Below are 19,741 nucleotides of genomic sequence, written 5' to 3' on the forward strand. Positions count from 1 at the left end.
AAGGGGAGGGCGAGGCCCCTTTGCGTATTTATACAGGGACGAGACAAAACCACCGGGCGACGAAATCGGGGAAGTTTCCCCAAAAAGTCTGGCGCGGTTATCCAGATCCGGTCTTATCGCCCACGCGCCCACTCCCTCCTCATTAATCGCGCGTGCAGGTACGTCCCGTCGGCTGACGCCACGTCGCGTCCAACCACAGCAGTAGCAGGCGCCGTTTCGCCTCCCCGAAAAAGCCACCTCAAAAGATGCGCCTGCCGTTGTTAACCGTAGGGAGAGAAATAACCCCCCGATTCCTTTCAGGCAAAGGAACTGGGCACCGAGCCCGCTACTGTCTAGGGGTTCGAAGGCTGGGCCCTTAGGGGTTTCGATAGCCGCCCTAGGGCAATAGAGTCAGGGGCGACTACGGGCGAGCCTATGCGAGGCCGAGGCCCAAGCAAGCGAAACGCTTGGGACGCCCTGTGTCGTGTCCGGGACCGGTAGGGAGGTCTCCGAATGGGATCCCACCGTAGGGAGGCACCGAGCCACCGAGGCCCAGCGAACGGCCTCGGCACCCACTAGAGAAACCCTCCAGTACTTTTGGAGCGCGTCTCCGGACCACTAGCTGACCCCCAGCGAATGGGGTACGGGCATCCACTCGGACTTACCCGATAACAGCTCACCGGAAATGCCATCGCTCGCGCCCATCGAGGGTAGCGCGGCATGTTCCACCCCTCCTTCCGAGCGAAAAGGAAGCGCGAGGGTTGAATAAGAAGTCAGGGGAATCCCCGACGGCCCTCTTGCTCCACGCAGAGGCTAAGGGACTCTACCTACAAACCATTGCCGAGGCCCAGCGACTTGGGCTCGCACACGAGGGGGCTCGGCAAAACAAACCCTCCTTCCGAGCGAAAAGGAAGCGCGAGGGTCGTCCAAAAAGCCGGAAGATCTCCTGACGGCCCTCTCACTCCATGCGGAGGCTAGGGAGCTCCTTCTGCAAAAGACGCCAAGACCCCGCGACCTAGGCTCGCACCCAAGGGGGGCTCGGTGGACAGACCCTCACGCGCGAGGGGCGAACCAAAAGCCAGGAGGACCTCTGACCGCTCTCTCACTCCGTGCGAGAGACTCGGGGGCTCCTCCTGCAACTTTGTCGAGACCCAGCGGCTCAGGCTCACACACGAGTGGGCTCGGCAAACAGCCCCCCGTCCGAGCGAAAAGGACGTGCGGGAGATGGACAAAAAAGTCGGGAGGACCCCCGACCGCCCTCTCGCTCCGTGCGGAGGCTTGGGGGCTCTTCCTGCACCCAAGATAAAGACAAACGACCCGAGTCCGTTACGGTCCAGGGGTTCGAAGGCTGGGCCCCCAGGGGTTTCGACAGCCGCCCCAGGGTAAAAGAGTCAGGGACGACTACGGGCGAGCCTGTACGAGCGTGCCCTGTGTCGTGTCCGAGACCGGCAGGGAGGTCTCCGAATGGGATCCCACCATAGGGAGGCACCGAGCCACCGAGGCCCAGCGAACGGCCTCGGCACCCACTAGAGAAACCCGCCGGTACTCTTGGAGCGCGTCTCCGGACCACTAGCCGACCCCCAGCGAACGGGGTACGGGCCTCCACTCGGACTTACCCGATAATAGCTCACCGGAAATGCCGTCGCTCGCGCCCACCGAGGGTAGCATGGCATCTTCCACCCCTCCTTCCGAGCGAAAAGGAGGCACGAGGGTCGTACAAAAAGCCAGGGGGACCCCTGACGGCCCTCTCACTCCAGGCAGAGGCTAAAGGGCTCTTTCCGCAGCATCATCGAAGCCCGGCGATCCAAACTCGTGCCCACGGGCCTGGCAAACACAGTGAAAACCCCTCACTCAAAAGAGAAACAAGCCCTTAAAGAAGTGAAATCACCCCTCCAGGGCCTCGGGGGCTACACCCGGCGGGTGCGCTCACGCGCACCCACCGAAACCTCAAGTACAAAACACCATCCCAACAGGAACTATCAAGAGCCAATTCTCGTCAGAACCTCAGGGGGAGTGCCTCCACTCCCCCCGAGGCTCGGGGGCTACTGTCGGATACAGTGAGAAGGGGTACCCTAAGCACGAACCAAAAAACGGCTGCTTAGACATCGAAAAAGTCGAAACCAGCTAAATACCACTGGCCTCGGCCGATTCTCCGACTCGCCCGAGGCCCCCTCACCACTGGCCTCGAGCGACCCCCCATCGAGGACCTCGGCCGGGCCGCCGATTCTCCGTCTCACGCGAGGCAGGCTCGGCAGTACTCCGCTGCCTCTTCCTTCTCCCGCCCCTCTGACAAAACGTCGTGTCACATTAACTCGGCCAACTGCTGCCCTGACATCGGCCGCATGCTCGGCACAGTACAGCAGAATGGCCGACGGGATAGGAGGTAGGACTAGGCAGGAGTTACCCGCCACTGTGCTAACCACTAAAGCACATAGTTGACGCCCATGCCTCACTGTGCTACCAACCCCTGCCCCGAGAACAACGCAGTGTGGGGAGCCACGTCGGAGATACTGTGGCCTCGGAATCAGCACCCAGGATCAATAATTCCCCCCAAGGCCTCGGCGGTATGCTTCAGGGGCTCGGCAGCCTGAGGATCCATGTCCACCAAACCCCCCACGATGGCTCGGCCTCGCCGTCTACGGAGCCACAGCTCCCTACGACGTCATCACACGATGACCAGCACGACGCCCACCATGCCCTGCATCAAGCTATACTGGAGCCCCACGACGCACAAGATCAAGTACGACCGGCGCGTCACTTCTACACAACAAGGATGGGGCCACTCCATCAACCATACCACAACAGTGGCCGGCTACAGGGCTCGGACACACCGCCCCCGTTTATGGAGCAGGAGGTCTCGGCATCCCGACGCCAACTCCGCTTCGTGCGAGGCACCGCAGAGGAGGCCTCGGCAAGGGGCCTAACCTCTGTCTCGTGCGAGGCCTTATTCTCTGTGTCGCTCGGGGTCGGCTTGTTCGTGGTCCGACGGCCCCCACCTCGACAGCACGTCACGTCTCATTAATACTTTCAACGACTCCTGCAATCTCCGTCGGACCGCGGCTCAACGTCACAGAATGGCCGATGCAACCCAAAGTCGCATCAACGCCGTACCGGCTGGGACAGGGCACGGCGGGGGTTACCGACAACTGTGTCCACGATCAGCGCCTGGGACAGAGCGTGACGGGGGTTACCAGCCACTGTGTCCTAACGCTGCACCCGCGACTCGCCGCCCGCTCAAGGCCTCGGCACTGTGCACCGGGGCCTCGGCAATCTCGGGGTTCGTGCCCGCCGAGACCCCACCGCAGCATGAGCCTCGGCACCAGCCAGGCCTTGGCCTCGCGCATAATCTGCCCACTAGGGCTTGCACGTTCACTGTCACATCCGCTCCGAGACATTCTCGGGGCTCCCACGACGCACAGGACCTGATGGGACAACCACGTCGCTCCAGCACTCCAAGGACGGATCGCTCCCACGGCCACACCGCCACCAAGACAGGCCACAGGGTTCGGACATGCCACTTCTATTGACACTACATCGCATAGTGATACATGTACTACCCTCGTTCTCCCTTCAACTATAAAAGGAGAGGACTTGGGCCTCGTAGGGGGGACGAACACACCAATAGAACAACACACTCCTACGCTACTTGAGAACAACGCCTCAAGCAGTCCGCACCGCCCTCGCCGAGACCTAGGGCTAGCTCCCTCTCTCATTTAGCTTGTAACCCCCTACTACGAGCACTCCGATACAAAGAACATAAGATCAATCTCTTAGACTGGACGTAGGGCCTCAATTGCCTGAACCAGTATAAACCTTGTGTCTCTTCGCATTACCATCCGGGATTAGGGGCACGCAGCACAAATTCACTCGTCGGTAGAGGGACCCCCGGTTCCAAAACACCGACAAGTGCTCATCATGCTTTTCTTAGGATGGGTGTTTCCAACTTGTTTTCCGGCTTGACAAGAGCTACAAAGCTTATCCTTTTCAAACACAACATCTTTCGAGCCTCTAACCAAGTCATGCTTAACCAATCTATTCAATTGTTTCATTCCAACATGACTAAGCCTTATATGCCATAACCAACCCATACTAGACTTAGTGAATAAGCATGTAGATAATCTAGCTTCACTAGCATTGAAATCAACCAAGTATAGATTCTCATATCTAAAGCCTTTGAAGATAAAGTTAGAGCCATCTACACTTGTGATCTCTACATCATCTACCTCAAATATGCATTTGAATCCAAGATCACACAATTGAGCCACGGATAACAAATTAAAGTTCAAGCTCTCTACTAGCAACACATTGGATATGCTCATGTCATTGGATATTGCAATCTTACCAAGCCCCTTAACTTTGCCTTTGCCATTGTCACCAAATGTGATACTATCATAACCATCATTGCCATTGGTGTCGATTGAGTTGAACATTCTTGCATCACTGGTCATGTGTTGAGTGCACCCACTATCAAGAACCCAATGCCTTCCTCCAGCTTTGTAATTGACCTACAAAAGAAGATTAATTCTTTTTAGGTACCCAAACTTGCTTGGGTCCTTGAAGATTAGTCACTAAGCTCTTTGGTACCTAAATGGCTTTCTTCTTTGAGCCCATCCATGGTTTACCAATGAACTTAGCCTTCACACCATTTGTATCCTTAGTAAGCATATAGCATGAATCAAGCTTAAGGGAGGATACATTAGCATTTTTGCTCTTATTGGTGCATTCATGCTCTTTATGACCCACTTGCTTGCAACTAAAGCAAAACCGATCATTGTTCTTCACAAAACTAGTCTTGTGAGAAGCAAAGGTCGCCTTGCCTTTCTTGGGGGTATAGCCCAATCCCTCTTTGTAGAGAGAAGCTCTTTGGCTACCCAAGTACATAAGCAAGCGGTCCTCACCACCATAGGCCTTAGCCAAAGTGTGAGTGAGCTTGTTAACCTCCTTCTTGTGATTCTCATTCTCAACCACTAGTGAGGCATCACAAGTGAGACCATCACTACTAGACAAGGTGGAAGTGGAAGTACTACAAGAAGGGTTAGTGGGAGGAACAATAATAGGCATAGATAATGATTTATCAATTAAATCACAAGTTAAGCCTATATCGCAAGTATCAACATGCTTATTTTTATTTTGCTCATCAAGCAAAGAGGAATGAGCCTTTTCAAGCTTTTTGTGAGCTTTGCCAAGCTTCTCATTAGCTTCCTCTAGCCTCTCATGAGATACATTGAGCTCATCAAAGGCTTGCTTAAGGGCTTTTAGTTCCTTACGCAAGCTTTTGCATTCCCTTCTCTTGATGTCAAAGTGTTCTCTAGCATCTTCTAGCATGTTAATTAATTCATCCTTATTAGGTTCATCATCATCACTATCACTATCACTATTATTTTCATTTTCATTTTCATTATCATCATCATGTTCTTCATCACTTTCATTATCACAAGTTTGTACCTTAGTTGCCTTAGCCATAAAGCATGATGAAGAGTCAAAGAGAGAAGGCTTCTCATTGATAGCAATGCTTGCTAGAACCTTCTTCTTGATGGTCTTATGATCATCACTATCATCATCATCATCACTTGAGGAAGCATCACTATCCCAAGTGACCACATATGAACCACCCTTCTTCTTCTTGAAGGTTATCTTGTCCTTCTCTTTCTTTTCCTTCTTGTCCTTTTTCTTGTTCTTCTTCTTGTCATCATCATTGTCGCTATTATATGGACATTGAGCAACAAGATGATCTTTGCTTCCACACTTGAAGCACCTTCTTGACTCTTCTTTGTTCTTGGATAAAGACTTCTTTCTTCTAGCACGGTAGCCCTTCTTCACCATGAACTTGCCAAATCTTTTGACAAAAAGAGCCATCTTCTCATCATCATCATCATCCCATGAATCATCTTCTTCACTAGATGTTTCTTGCTTAGCTTTGCCCTTGGATGATGTGGCCTTGAATGCCACACTCTTCTTCTTCTCATCATTCTTCTCATCTTTCTTCTCCTTCTTCTCTTCCTTCTCATCATTATCTCTATATGTGTCATCGGTCATTATATCTCCCAACACTTAGGTTTGGTGTCATGGTGTCCAAACCACTCCTCACTAGAATAGTGATCAATGTGTCAAATCTTGAAGGTAAGCATCTCAAGAACTTATGGGAGAAGTCCTTGTCCTTCACCTCTTCTCCAAGTGCTTTGAGATCATTAACAAGCACTTGAAGCCTATAAAACATCTCTAGCACACTCTCATCCTCATTCATCTTGAAGCTTGCAAACTTCTCTTTGAGAATGTATGCCTTTGCACCCTTCACGGCTTGAGTGCCCTCAAATGATTCTTCCAACTTCTTCTAAGCCTCATGAGCCATCTTAATATTCTTGATTTGCTCAAATGTTCTCTCATCAATTGCATCATGAATAGCACTTAGAGCAATGTTATTGTTTTTGAGAAGCACTTCTTCGGCCGTGGTGGGATTCTTCGGATCACCAATCTCAATTTTGGTTTCTACCACCTTCCACACCTTTCTATTGATTGACTTGATATGTGTGGTCATCTTTGATTTCCAATAAGGATAATTTGTGCCATCAAATTGGGGTGGCTTTTTAGTGTTGTTGATTTGAGCCATTTTTACACCGAAGGTTGTTAAGCCTCAAATCACGGTGACCTTGGCTCTGATACCACTTGAAAGGTCCTAATGGCTAGAGGGGTGGTGAATAGCCTAATAAAAATTTCTACAACAACACTTAACAAAATGGTTAGATAATTATGAGGTGAAGCAAGTGTTGCGCTAGCCTACTCAAAATGCAAGCCACCTAGCATAATTCTAGTTTAGATAGTATCTATTCACACAATAGCTATGGCACTACCCTATGTTAGTGTGCTCTCAAAGGCTAACTAAAGAGCCACACCAACCAAGCAAGCAAGCTCTCATAACTAGCTATACTAAAGAGCTTGACAACTAGTTTGCGGTAATGTAAAGAGAGTGATCAAGAAGGTTATACCACCGTGTAGATGAAGGAACCAATCAATCACAAGGATGAATAACAATGAAGACCAATCACCTCAGAATCAAATGATGAACACAATGATTTTTTACCGAGGTTCACTTGCTTGCCGACAAGCTACTCCTCATTGTGACGATTCACTCACTTAGAGGTTCACGCGCTAATTGGCATCACACGCCAAACCCTCAATAGGGTGCCACACAACCAACACAAGATGAGGATCACACAAGCCACGAGCAATCCACTAGAGTACCTTTTGGCACTCCACCGAGGAAAGATCAAGAACCCGTCACAATCACCACAATCGGAGCCGGGGACAATCACCACCCTCCGCTCGATGATCCTCGCTGCTCCAAGCCGTCTAGGTGGCGGCAACCACCAAGAGTAACAAGCGAATCCCACAGCGAAACACGAACACCAAGTGCCTCTAGATGCAATCACTCAAGCAATGCACTTGAATTCTCTCCCAATCTCATAAAGATAATGAATCAATGATGGAGATGAGTGGGATGGCTTTGGCTAAGCTCACAAGGTTGCTATGTCAATGCAAATGGCCAAGAGAGTGAGCTTGAGCCGGCCATGGGGCTTAAATAGAAGCTCCCACGAAATAGAGCCGTTGGGCTCCTCACTGCACTAAACACGGGTCGACCGGACGCTCTGGTCATATTGACCGGACGCTGGACCTCAGCATCCGGTTGTGCGATGTGCGCCATGTGTCATCGGCTTCAAATCCCGATCACCCGATTTCAATGGTCAAGTGATGACCGGACGCGTTAGTTAGAAAGTGACCAGACGCTGGACCTAAGCGTCCGGTTCGTTTCCAGGTAAGGTTCCAAACGTGAATTTTCATGACCGTACTCACCCAGTGTCTAGTCACTCAACGTCTCCCCTGTGCGCCTCACGTCAGTGTACGTCAGCACTGACCGGATGCACCCTGCCAGCGTCCGATCACAGAGCGACCCAGCGTCCGGTCATTTGATCGACGCCAGATTCTTCGCTGTTACACCTGACTGGACATGCCAGTCCAACCGAGGCCAGCGTCTGATCACTTCTAGTGACCTCCGTCTTTTCTGTCTAGGGCACCGGTGGCACCGTCGGACTGTCCGCACTCTATAGGCGGACACTTCGCCGGTGGAGTTTCTTACCCTTGCTCCCAAACTTCACCACCCTTGATCAAATGTGCCAACCACCAAGTGTATCACCTTGTGCACATGTGTTAGCATATTTTCACAAACATTTTCAAGGGTGTTAGCACTCCACTAGATCCTAAATGCATATGCAATGAGTTAGAGCATCTAGTGGCACTTTGATAACCGCATTTCGATATGAGTTTCACCCCTCTTAATAGTATGGCTATCAAACCTAAATGTGATCACACTCTCTAAGTGTCTTGATCACTAGAACATAATGGCTCCTACAATTTATACCTTTGCCTTGAGCCTTTTGTTTTTCTCTTTCTACTTTTCAAGTCCAAGCACTTGATCATCACCATGGCATCATCGTCGTCATGTCATGATCTTCATTTGCTTCTCCACTTGGAATGTGCTACATATCTCATGATCACTTGATAAACTAGGTTAGCATTTAGGGTTTCATCAATTCACCAAAACCAAACTAGAGCTTTTAGACATGAGGGCGGAGACACGAGCATGAGGAATTGATGTGAGTTGGCCACTTTCTGGCTTCACCATGACATGATGCGATGGCGGCAGAAAGCAGAGAGAGAAGAGAGAAATGGAATGGGACAGTGGGCTTGGCTCATCCCTGCCTTGGTGGGACGCAGTCGGTGAGATCGGGAGGCCCACATACCGGTGCTAGCCGACAGGCGTGTGTGCCCGACTGGCGTGGCCCGCGCACCGCAGCGCCTTAAATGACAAGGTGACGGCGGCGTGCACGGCTATGTGCGGATGGCACCCAAATGGGCTAGGGAGGGGCAGCGCGATGCAGCAAGCAGACATGAGTACAAGAGCGACACTGATGATAGCGGCAGCGCGGCCATGGCGACATCAATGGCGGCAGCATGAGATAGGGCAGCTAGGGCATGGGGCCAATGACTCGCTGCGGTAGGCCTCGGCCAGGCCTGGGTGGCCCGACCGACCCTAGCATTATGGTGCAGAGTGACTGCGTGAGGCATGACCATGTGCGCGGTGCGAGGAGGCCGCGCAGTGACCGCACACTTGGCGCCAACCAACCCGAGACAATGATGCGCACGAATTTTAAAGCGCTCAGCACGACCAAACAGTTGCTCCTAAACCTAAACCGTCTTCACCATGCTCAAGATGGCATATGAGACTACCAAATCGAGCTATAACACTACACCACCCTTTAACCCAATCTCTCATAATAAATTGCTAAACATAGCAATGTCTAGCTTTCGGCAGACTTGAAAATTTCTAAGTTTTTGATCTGGATTTGATTTCCATTTGCTGATTTTTAAGCTAGTGGAAATATTAGCTAGTAATATCATTTTTCGACTGCAAGTATTTCACTGTCATCTACAAAGTTTGTACTTCAAACTTTATTTAAGTATCACATACGTGTTCTATAGCATTTTTGCTTAATAAAAATGGTTTTAAACCCTAAGTGATATAACATGACTATTGAATCAACCTTCGTTACATATTTTAGTTGATCGTTTTGAGTTATGAAAATTGATTTACACACTTTATTACATGCATTAACTACATAAACATGATGCTCATGACATGTTTTAGTAAATGATTTATGGTGTTACACCGAGGGTGATACACTTGGACAACATGTCTGGGGTCTTGATAAGTACATGACAGATGACATTAGCAAACTTTTAGATTTATTTCCTTTGACCCTGCTACAAGATTTATTTCTTCATCTTTCTAACAAGCTCGGGGACTAAGTGGCTACACTTCATATGACGATGAATGTAGTGCTTTTTTCTGATTTACCCTCATTATTTACTAAGGAGTCTAAGTGGCTACACTTTACCTAAGGTGAATAATTTTCAAATTTTATCTTGAGCCCCTAACATCCTTCTAGCAAGCCTTACTCGCGCAAGTTCGAGGCCTGCTGACCAGTTTGCTTCAATCTTCACCGCTCAGATTACCAGTCAAACTGGTCGGCTTCAATCTTCACCGCTTGACTTCATGATAAACTGTTTGGACTTAATCAAGACGGCGTCGCAAAGCAGGATACCAGGCATTCGGGGACTAGCTGTGGGGGTATGACCCCCCGGTATCCACAGGATAAGATATGGGCCAGTACCATCAGAGGTGGCCCAGCCCACAAGATCAAGGCGTACAACGCATGGCACTAGGTCAGCGTGCACCGTAAGGCTACAAGAAGATATTGTAATATCAAATAGGACATTTTTCTTGTAACCCTACCCCTTCAGAATATATAAGGTGGGGCAGGGGTCCCCTAGACGATATATCTGATCATACGTAATACAATCCACAAAGACACATGACGTAGGGTATTACATCAACTCGACGGCCCGAACATGTCTAAACGTTGTCCTTTGCGTTCTGTGTCACCATCCGGTTTCCTCACGCGCACCTCCACCGATTCATCTACTACCGTAGGCATACCACTCGATAGACTGCCGACCAGATTTCGTCGATAGTGTCCGTCCTTTGCAACATTTCCTAGTAGCAGAGATGTGACTAAAAAATGAAGAGAGTCGTCAAAACTGGTAATAATAAAATAAAAAACTATGTTTGAAACTGAATTTTAACGACCACGTGTTGTTGACCTTGATTTTTTTTGGTGTTCACGCCCACAAGTTTATTTAATCCGGATAAATCCATAAAATTTGTATCAATATTTTCTCTTGTATTGTATCTAAGGTGCAATTTAACATATGTTACCCTATGCTAAAATTGTCACAAACGTAGAAAATGCCAAGCAAAAAAAATAAAGGAGATCTCACCAGGGTGCTCGTCACGGACATGGATGGCATGTGATTTTGTATTTAATCGGCGCATACACGTATTTGCATGCATGTTGGCATGCAACTTAGCCACCGCGACACGGCCTCGGTTGCAGCCTCAAGTAATTAAAATCTAAGCAAACTAATTCAATCGAAGATACTCCTTTATGCTCATTTATTTTCTATAAGAATGCAGAAAACAATAATTTATTTGCACAAGCAAAAAAAACGTACATCAGCAGTAGAAATAATACCTTGGATTTGCAAAACACAACAAATTGCGTCAACAAATTTATATTTGTAGAAATGAAGGCCTAAAAAAATAGAGGAACACATATAAATACTGCTGATGTATGATGCACACTTACAGGTTCATGTCCTTCGTGACCATGTTCTGCTCGAGTACTTTTATCTACAACACGAAAACATTTGCTCCTAGCAGCCATGATTACCTAAAAATGACAAAAAAAAAATCAATATATACTATCAAAATTCTCTAACAATAACAAAACATGTCATCTACCTCTACATCCACCCAATAATCCGAGCCAAAACATCTACAAAAGAAAATGACAAAACAATGAATCAACTATACAGCCTACCATATTTGTAAAACAAAGCTCAAGAGAGCACACATACACATGGAAAAAAGAGCACACGCACTTAGCATTAAATTCATCAAAAACGGCAGTGGAAACTGGTAGGGATTCAGATAACTCTCACATGTAGCATTAAGGTATCAGGTGTCTCAAACTTAACAATACATCAGGTAACTAAAACTTAACAGTATATCAGATAGCATTCAGATGTCAGGTATCATATAACTGGAATTTAACTGAAACTAAAACAGATAAATGCAGTAACTAGTAGCATTCAAGTATCAGGTAGCATCACAAAAAACAAGTACATAAAAAAAATCAGGTAGTTCACATTCAGAAAAAAACTCTGAAATGAACACTATAACTGAAAATAAATGATCATTGAAAAATTAACTGAAAATGAACAATGAAACTAAAATCACATAAAGGGAAAAGAGGCAATTATCATCATAGAAAAAGAACATGCAGCTAAAAAATGTCTACTACAAAAATTATTCTGCAACAAGCATTACAGCGGGACACAAACTTATAATTAATTTTGTAGAACCGAGCTCTTCTCACAAATTAAACTGCCTTAAAATCGACACCACATTTCCACTATCCAAAAACAATTATAAATACCAATCTGCATCGAAAAAATAAAGATACAATCAACAACAATAACGTATCATCTACCTCTGCATCAATCGAACCATTCAAATCCCTCGAACCCTTCAAACCACAAATCATGTGAACAACAATCACAGGACAATGAACCAACAAACAATCGTCAACTCCAAAAAGCTATACAGACTACCCACCAGAGACAACACCATCCGCCAATAAATAAAAAATGGGGCAAAAAACCTAAGCACAAACTGAAGAACACGGGAACTTGGATCCCGCATCACCTAAGGGGAAAACCCTAGACAACGAACAACACAACACAAAAATCGCATATGAGCAGACACACAAACCAGATCTGAAACGAGGACAAAGGCATTAAACATCAACACACACATTGAATAAGGCAACAAACAAACCCAAGCATCGATGGAACATATCGCAAAGAAGGGGGCAGGAAGAACTTAGCTCGTGAAACCCTAGAAACCGTAGCTCGCCGTGCCGGGGAGCGGCGCCAGGCCCTGAGTGCCCTGCACAGGTGGCCAGGGTCGGCGCATCGCGCGGGGGATCCATGCCGACGGCCGCGAGGAAGTGCGCGTCCTCCGAGTCCAGCCGGTCGCCCAGGTGGAACCGCCACACGCGGACCAGCGCCAGGCCGCCGTCGGGGCTGGTCGGGGCCACGCCCACCTGCGCGAATTGGACGCCCTCCACGCGGGCGCCCGTGGCCTCGTACCAGGCGTCGAGCGTGCCGCAGGCCGTCAAGGGTGCCGGGAGTCGACGGGAGGAAGCCAAAACGAAATGAGAATGGGAAAAGGGGGAAACGAACGTCACAAAATCAGGCTGCGGCTCCCGAAAAATCAAACAGTATCACAAAAAAATGGGACCCACATGCCACAGAAACAACAACCAAACACCAAGATCAGACGTCCCGAAAACGCACCACGAGACAACAATCGACGGCCAAAAAATCAGTTAGAGCATAAACAAAAAACACACGGTCATTGTATAGCATTTTTGAATTGATATGGTTGATTGGGTGTGCACCTCACCTTGTTCTTAATCCAACTCATCTTGTATACTTTTAAATTTGTCCAATTCGATATAAATAATAAGATGTTTTGATTTTTTTTAGATACATAGTTTTTTATATATACACTTAGTTATACATTATATCTTTATACCTAATAAAAGTAATGTATCTAGACGGTCGCCAGCTTCAACCTCCGGACGGCGAAGAAGATGGTCAGCGAGACGGCGACCGCTAATTATGATGGACACGAGGACGATGAGCAGGCGGCGGCGGGTGGTCTGGTGCTCTGCACGTAACAGGTGTATATATGGTATTGTTACGTGGTAGAATGGAAACTGGCATGCTTGATTGATTGTAATATCCCATGATTTGATCTTTTCTCCTCTCAGAACTACTCGGATTCTATAGACGATTACTCCTTGGTTATGATAATCCCATCTACGCCAAAGGACGCCTAGCTCAAACAGTTAGGTGACCCAAGCGACACTCCTCAGGTCCTGGATTCGACTCCCCATGGGAGCGGATTTCAGGCTGAGGTTAAAAAAATCCCCTCGCCCGTCCTCATGTGCCAAAGCGCAGTGGAAGGCTCCGACCCGGTTCTCACAGGGTTACGGCACCTCCTGCGTTGGGATGGGGCGGGGGTTCGGGGGTTTTCTCAATCTGTGTGGGCTATCATAACCCCCGCAGGTCGAGTTTTTTTTGTTATAATCCCATCCACCCATCATATATATGTACACTTTTTTTTGTTGATTGACATATATAAACGTTGGCACCATGCTTGAAATGGTGCCAGCCTGGGTGTGTGTTCCTCTTCTTCTTTTTTTCTTTCCCCAATCTCACTTACCATTATTGGATCCGGATCAGTATTAGCTAGTTTTGTTAGATTTGCGGGATTAAGCTCTAGCTAGAACACAACAACAAACCTTGGTTTGAGTTGGTCATTGCAGCAGGCAAGAACTCGAACTCAGTAGAAGAGCGGTTGCCTGATCAGTGGCTATAGTAGTGTTCTTTCACATGCTAGAGATGGCTCTGGGGTGCCTCACCATATATATCCTTGCTGCTGCACACTGGGAGGGCTCAATATTGGTGGCTGCTACAGGTCCAGCTCTTGCCCCTGATCAAGGCACGGGGCAGACCTCTGAATTTGCACCGTGGATCCTTTGAACTGCATAGCACAGTAGGTTTTTGGAGGTCTTCCTGACCTCCTGCCGCCATCGATCGAGTGTTGTATAGCCAACTATGGTGACCACGACTACTGAACACAAGTGGGTCGAAAAGGAAAAATGCTAGTACAAAGAATGCCACCATATGTATGATGGAATTGCTATAACAAATGTTTTATTTCATCTTTCTGTTTTATGTACGACCAATTTTGATTATAAAGTCCACGATACAAACAATCTATTATCTCTTGTTTTCTATACGATAGCTATCTTCATCATCATACAAAAGGTCACATAGTTTGCCATAAGTAGAATTTTATTCCGGATGTGCAGTTGTTTGTGCCAACACACACGAGTTTGCCGATCGCGCACTGGCAACTGGCATCACCCAAGTCTTTCCGGATGGACATGATCACAACACACGAGCTAAGCTAAAATCAGAGACCTAACAGATATTTACAGCTACGGATGTGCATCGTAGTTACTACTAATACTAACATGACATGACAGCAAGAGTGTTGCTGTTACTGTTACCGTTACCCACCTAGACTTTGAGCCCCGGCTCTGCGCGCTGCACTGCAAGGTTTTGCATTATGCAACAAACTTGCCAGTGTCCCTCAAGGTGTACACAAAATGTGGGGCTGCCTCCCTCGCCATTACCGGCTACTAGCAGCAGTCTCACCACTCACCTTCAGTACAGTAGCCTTGCAGCCAGTCGCTCCACCTTCAGTACAGCCTAGCAGCCACCAAGATTCACCATGGTGCAGTGGCTAGCTCCTGCAGTGTTGCGCCGCTCCTATTCACCCTCGCCTCCACCTCCTCCATGCCGGCATCAATCTTACTCAGAGCGTCCTTCAAATTTCAGCATGTCATCTCATGGTAAATTTAAAGACTTAGCCAAATTCTAAGTTGCCAATCTTATGATAAATTTAGGGACTTAGCCAAAATTTTATATATCCATCTCACGGTAAATTTAGGGACTTAGCCAAAAGTCAGCTCGGGGAAGAAGTGTAGGCTGGGTTAAATGCAGGTGTCTCGGCGCCATTCACTCTGGCGCCGAGCCCCTGGCAGGCCATTTTTCCGTGCCCAGGACCTCGGCGCCAGTCACTCTAGCGCCAAGCCAAGGGTCCATTTCTGAAATTGTTTCCGCCAGGGGTCTATTTGAGAGAAACTTTCAAAAAAAAAAAAAGGGACCAAATAGTAAAAAGTTCGGTCCGCAGGTGTTCCTGAACTTGCAGTCAATCACCAGGCTGTCCACGGCAATGCTGAAGTCGCTGAAGCTCGCCACGTCACCAAAGTCCATGTCTGAATCTGAGATCCTGAGCCCACCCGCTTCGCTGAAGATGACGTTGCTGTCATTGTCATCGTCTGCAGGGACACTGTGCTCCACTCTGGTAGCCTCTGCAGCATCAGAACATTCAGGGACACTGTGCTCCACTCTGGTAGCCTCTGCAGCATCAGAACATTCAATTTACGAGATTCAATAGTTATTTATTTATTAGACCATGTCCATGTATCAAGGCGTGAGATTCCTTATTGCAACTTCAAGAAGAACTTACTTGATAGTAGCTTCCCTTTCTTGCACGCTTCTAAATTCAGCAGACTGATTGCTCCATCAGTTGCTGTAAATTCGTTAGCTCTTATTATGTATACCTGAATGTAAAACATACAAAATAATAATTAAAATATCGTTGAAGAAATGGGGAGGGGTGTTTACCTCTCTAACATAAATGTGACCATTTAATTTTCTGTTTTTTTTTCATTTACACCCTTAATTGTCCAAGTGTCATTTCTGGATCTACCCCTACTTATGAACAGATTATTGAAAAAAAAACATTTTGACAAAACATGGAAAAAGAACTTGCCTTAAATTTCGTTGATTCCACAAGCTGGAAAACCAAAACATCACCAACCTTAATATCATGTTTAATTGCGAAACCTCTCCACCCACCACTTAGTGCCTGCCTGGAACCTAGATACGTTGTGTGATGATCCTCTCCATTCTCATCTTCTAACATAATTCCAGTGTCTTGCTTTGGGAGATGCTTGTTACAAAAGTCAGTTGGCATACCCTAGGAGCAGAACACAAAAGTTCGATAAAGATGAAGCAAGAAAAGGGACAGATCCCAGATGGATTGTACAAAACTTGTGATATCCTTTGCAATGCGCAGTGGCCTAGTGGGTTGTTGCAAATCAGACACTCAGTGTGCTTTAAGATCCTGAGAGTGGTGTGGTACTTGTCACTTTCTTAGTTAACTTAATCTTCTCAACAGTTTCAATGTTTCTTCAGGATGTCTCTCCTCGCATTAAATTTTTTTTGTTGCATAAGTTGTTCATAAAAAACAATGATCAAATCTTAAGCATTGGTCAAACATTCAAATAATTAGTAAGCAGTAGCAACTTACAAGCCAAAACCCCCGGATGACATGAGATGGTAGCATAGTCTTGGTAAAGCTAAGATTGTTTTCTGGCAACTTCGCCTGTACCTCCTTAGCTCTAGCCATAGCGGATCCACAGTTGCCGTGAACACTGGAATTAAGTTAAAGATGTAGGTGAACAATTAAACAATTTTGACAACTTCAGATGCAGTTTACTTATGAGAAAAGGAAAAACATAAGACAAGAAGAAGTACCTAGCACTTAAATTTTGGCCATTAATATCAGATGCCTGTCAAGTTACAACATATTCATAATTAATCCATTCCTTCAGGCTTGTACTAATGGAAAGGCAAGAAAAATTGGAGCTCGAAGAAACAGAGCAATTCTAGATAGAGCAATGGAGAGGGCAATAGTAAAGTCCACTTAACTAGTAGGTGTATGTTTATAAGAGAATTTGAGCCAGCCATACGAAATTTCGAAGCGCTAGGTTTTGAAAGAATTTTTTTCTAAGGACTATGAGATTATAAATGAAAACAGGAAGTGTGGATATCTTACTTCAACAATGTTAGTGACGCCAGTAATGATGTTTTGGGCATTGTGTGCCTGAGGGGCACCAGGAAGCTTTTTTTGCTTACTGTCCAGCCTCCTTGACTTCAAAGCCTTTCATGAAATGGAAACTGGGGTTTGAGAAAGCTTAAAATAAAAGATAAATGCAACTGCAGGCCATGAAAAGGAAAACAAACTAGGATCTAAGTATGCTAGTGCATATTGGTCATGTAAAATTTCTAGTAGTGAAGCTGTGAATGGAGCAACTGCATATATAGTGAATTTCTGTATAAAAATGAAAAAAAAATAGCCTCGTGATATATATATTTTTGTAGTGATGCTTGCTTATGAATGGAGCAACACAGTGTTCTTACTTTCAAAGGAATATCATTGCCCTCATCGTCTGTATCACCACAATGAAGTACCGCTGGCTGGTGACAAACAACAATAGCAAGCTCATCATTCTGCATTCATTCAACAATTATCCTGTGATGACAATATCAAACTAACAGAAGACCAAAACAAAACACATAGTCTCTATATCACAGAATTGCATAATATTGTTGAATTGATGACGCAGAAGCTAATGGCTAATTTCTGAACTTCATTTTAATGCGGCACAAAACGAACATTTCCAGATGGCACGTTTGATCAAACATACAGCAAACAAAAGAGGCTTGAAGGGCAACACAATCTACAATACCCATCAAATCAAAGACTACAATATCAGAAGTGCCGAGTTCAGAGTAGTGATTCAGGGACTGACCAACATTCAGACTTCAGAGAGCAGCAGCACCTCCTACAGTTTTGAAGTACTATGAACAGGTGCTGAGCTTAATCAAAGAAACGGTGCTACTCTGAAGCCAGTGTTAGATCATTTCACGCAGGGTCTCACCGTGGGCACACAAACACCAACCATGTCACTGTCGCTGCAGCTGCTGTTGCTGGCACTGTCAAGCAAGGCGACCCTCTGCTTGACCAAAGCAATCTTCTGCTCCATCTTGCTCTTGGAGGACTGCGCGCCAGGTGGCCTCCCAATCCTGCTCTTGGCAGACTTGAGTCAGGTGGCCTCCCCCTCTTCCTCTGCAGAGCAACCAACCAAAGCAGATGAAATCAGAAACAGATTTGTATCTATCAACCAATGAAAGCAGATGAAATCAGAAACAGATTTGTATCATCAAAGATCAAAGCTTTCTGTGTTCCTAAATCGCATCTGGCAGCGAGTGGCGACAAATCGATCAAGGAGGGAAAAAAATCTTGAGCGATGAAATAAAGTTTTGCGGGTACGAAGAATGCTATAAACAGTAACGCAACACAGAGTGGCTGAGGACTGAAGAAGATGAAGGTTGAAAAAAAAGTATGCCAACTGGATGTTAGTAAAAGAAAGCTAAGATCAAGACAGTGAACAAATATTTGAAAACAAAACGAGAAAAAAAAAAGACAGAAAACACAGTGCGGGCGGTAGCTGGTTAAAGAAAGGAAAAAGTCTACTTAACCTCACCTTTCATACATGGGCTACTTCACCCCCAACTATGAAACCGTCTGTTTTACCCCTCAACTTTCCAAAACAGGCTATTTTACCCCTCCAGGCGGTTTTTGACAGCGGTTGCTATAGTATCAGCTGTTTGCTACAGTAACTAATTGGAAAATCTAGTTTCGTCTGTGATTGATTGGAATAATTCATAGCTGCAGTTTCTATAGTCCAATTGTGGTGAAATTTTTATGGTACGCTAATTATTGTATGCTTGAACTATAGTAAAAATTTCGTACTCATTGGACTATGTATAACTTAGTTATAGATAAATTCTAATTAATTACAGAAAAAATTGAATTTTCCCATTAATCTAAAGCTACAAAAAAAAATTGTACTAAAGCATACCGTATTATATATTCACTGTGTAGATCTACTCATATGGAGTCCAATAAAATAAGATTTTTTATTTTATGATTTACTATGATTTTTTAAAAATTCATCGAAAATAAAAAAAATTCAAACCCGCTGTCAAAAACCGTCCGGGAGTAAAATAGACGGTTTTGGAAAATTCAGGGGGTAAAACAGACGGTTTCATAGTTGAAGGGTGAAGTAGACTATGTATGAAAGGTGGAGGGGTTAAGTAGACTTTTTCGGTTAGAGAAATGTAGTGCAAAACAACAAGTCAACGGGGGGAGAAAGGAACTTGCTTTGAGTAGCGGATCATTCGCCATTGCCTCCGCAACGCCTCGCTGGAATCCTGGAGGTCGGACGCCTTGCTGGAACCCCGTCGCTGCTCGAGGAAACAAGGAAAGGATTCCGCAATCTGTTAAGTCCAGAAAGTTGGATGGGTCTCTAGTCTCTACTCTCTGATGAGAGAGGAGAAGCTGTAAATTAAAAAAAACGGTAAAAGACTGGTTAGAGCGACCCGGTGCTACTCGCTCCTGGGTTCGACTTCTTATGGAAGCGAATTTTAGACTGGGGTTAAAAAAATCTCTCGTCTGTCCCACGTTAAAGCATATGTCTAGGGACCGATCTGTTCTCACAGAGCGACGGTGCCGCTGTGTAAGGATGGGGCA

At 46.2% G+C, this 19,741-nt stretch overlaps 1 pseudogene; it reads right to left on the reverse strand.

Moving 5' to 3' along the window:
• Positions 1-15,067: 15,067 nt before the first annotated feature.
• Positions 15,068-18,699, reverse strand: LOC136457334 (B3 domain-containing protein Os01g0234100-like; annotated as a pseudogene).
• Positions 18,700-19,741: the final 1,042 nt, after the last annotated feature.

The sequence above is a fragment of the Miscanthus floridulus genome, chromosome 6 (assembly GCF_019320115.1).
Source record: "Miscanthus floridulus cultivar M001 chromosome 6, ASM1932011v1, whole genome shotgun sequence".
NCBI classification, from domain to species: domain Eukaryota; kingdom Viridiplantae; phylum Streptophyta; class Magnoliopsida; order Poales; family Poaceae; genus Miscanthus; species Miscanthus floridulus.